The sequence below is a fragment of the Amblyomma mixtum genome, chromosome 4 (genome assembly GCF_055824585.1).
Source record: "Amblyomma mixtum isolate Tamu chromosome 4, ASM5582458v1, whole genome shotgun sequence".
Classification (NCBI taxonomy): Eukaryota; Metazoa; Arthropoda; class Arachnida; order Ixodida; family Ixodidae; genus Amblyomma; species Amblyomma mixtum.
In genome coordinates this window covers 137698159-137700849 of record NC_143015.1, presented here as the reverse complement: position 1 = coordinate 137700849, position 2691 = coordinate 137698159, and positions in this window count along the sequence as shown.

The window sequence follows — 2691 nt, the reverse complement described above, 5'->3', positions numbered from 1 at the left end:
CATCGGCAAGTCGTCTTCATCGTAATATTTAAGGTATTCCTCATGATTTGCAGGAATTACAAAGCAGTGCGGTTGTAAACAAAGGCTAAAACAAAACAAAGAACACAAAGGGTTTGGTTCGGTTTATGGGGTTTAGCGTCCCAAAGCAACTCAGGCTATGAGAGACGCCGTAGTGAAGGGCTCCGGAAATTTCGACCACCTAGGGTTCTTTATCGTGCACTGAGATTGCACAGTACACAGGCCTCTAGAACTTCGCATCCATCGAAATTCGACCGCCGCGGCCGGGATCGAACCCGCGTCTTACGGATCAGCAGCCGAGCACCATAACCACTGAGCCACCGCGGCGGCTAAAACACAAAGGGTACGAGTAGTGGAAAGAAGCTATTATTAATTATTCCCATCCGTTGCGAATGATCCAGTGGGATAATTATTTTTAATTTTCTCAGTGAACATGCTTAGGAAACGCAGCTAACAAAATTTCAACGTCCCTAATGATGAATTTTTTGTTTCTGGCCCTGGCTCACAGTTGCATAAGGGTCTCACTTATACTTCTTTTTATTCATATTTTTTGTACAGTTCACCCAAGTTTAGCTTTCTCGCAAAATAGCGAAACGAAAACAGAATCTCTTTACCCACACAGGTGACTGCGAGAAGCGCGCTGGCTTCCATCACTTTATTTTCCTCAGTTCATATCATACGCCTGACTAGAGAAGGTTTCACGTGGCTTGTCGCATGAGGCTCGAAATGTAAATCGCTCATTCGCAGCATATTTAATATTAGAGTTCCGGCAAACTTTAAACAAGACATCGTGCTTTATAGATATTCGACTAGTCCGGCTTTATAGTTGCTTTAGCCAGATCAGCACATTCATTAAATGATCATTATTTACAATTTCGAATGCAAGTCAGCTGTGTTTTCAGGCGTTTTTAGCAAAACAAGTATAGCAAGTTGAAAAACGCTTCTTCCAGATGCCTTACTGAACATGACATCAGCGTAGTTCCTATTTTGTGTAAACTTGGGTCCGCGTGGTAGAAAATTCCTTCGTGAGTATGTGCTCCCGCGTGGTGAATTTAGTTCCTTCAAACGTGTTTAAAGTGAAAGATATGGGATGGGCCAAGCCATAGTCATGACGCCACTGGTCACAGGAATGCTTCTGCGATGGGCACAAACGCAGGATTGATGCGGACACGAACTGCCACAAATTATCCGCGCTACGCTGCTTAACGGCAAAGCTCTGTTCATGCTTGTAGTGAAATCATGATCGTAACAAAACAAAGCGCTAGCACTAATCGCGGAATTGCTAAGGAGCTTAATTAGATTTATGAGCTCTACTTTCCTCATTAGTCTAGCTGGGCGGCTCCCATCTGCTTCATACCTTCTTTTACTACCGGGCTGCGGTTGTGATAACCTGTTGGCGTTATCAGCTTTCGCAGTGAGTGTGCAGGGTCCGTGACCCTGCACACTCGAAAAAAAAGTTTTTTTTTTATGAAATGACACAAATATGAGGAGAGAAAGACAACGCCGATGTGCTTTGTCACCGAGTCGCACATAGGAACTGCGAGCAATAGGCGTCCGACAAGATAAAGGCATGCGATTATTCTTTGCATATGTGATTGTCCTCGGTTTGTCTAGGCAAGCGTCCTCTTATTTTCTTGCGCTCTTTTTTTTTCGTACTTCTCTTATTTGGACTTAATGCGCTATGAATGAAGCCATTGTTTCGTTTTAAAGCGGAAAAGCGCGCATCTTTCAGGAGTACGCATTCTGCACTTTGGGTATGTTTCGGGCATTGCGGTCTCAAGTTGCAACTAAACTGAAGAAGCGAGCCGATTTGAGACGTTCAAGCGAAGCAGATGGTGCATGCAACTGCGTGCGCTGTTTTTTTTCGCGAGCGTGCGGAAGGAAAACACTCAGGAAAAACCCAGCGAGCGGCCTGCGGGACATAGACTGAAGAAGTGCGCATTGGTGAGGAAATACGTGCCAACGTCTGGCAATCACTGCAACTTCGTTATCTTAAATTTGACCATGTCTGCCCGGACCGATGCGCTTAAAATGGAAGGTGGCGATTGGATAGCTGTCTCGAGTTGGCCCATCGCGGAGCGGATGGAACGTCTCGAGTTGTGATCGTGTTGCGGCACGCCGGCGCCGCCACTAGATATGCAATACTTCTCGCCATTCGGCCTCTTGAATGGAAGCTCTATGTGCTGCGACTGCAAGGCTCGTACCGACGTTACTGGTAGTAGCTATTCTTAGAAGAAATTCGCCACAACAAGTAGTCAGGTGAGATAACACAGCGATGTTGCTGTTCTTCATTGATGATGTTCCGGCTTGTTCACTGACCCGGCAGCACGATGTGACGGGCGGAGAGGAAAACTTTCTTCAACTGTCATCATCATAATCATCAGCCTGACTGCACCCACTGCAGGGCAAAGGCCTCTCCCACCCAATTAACCCTGTCCTTTGCCAGTTGCGGCCACCGCCTCCCCGCAAGCTTCTTGATCTCATCCGCCCACCTAACTTTCTGCCGCCCTCTGCTACGCTTGCCTTCTCTTGGAATCCACTCCGCTATCCTTAAGTACCAGCGGTTATCTTGCCTTCGCATTACATGCCCTGGCCAAGACCACTTCTTCCTCTTGATTTCAATTAGCATATCTTTAACCCGCGTCTGTTCCCTCACCCTCTCTGCCCTTTTCC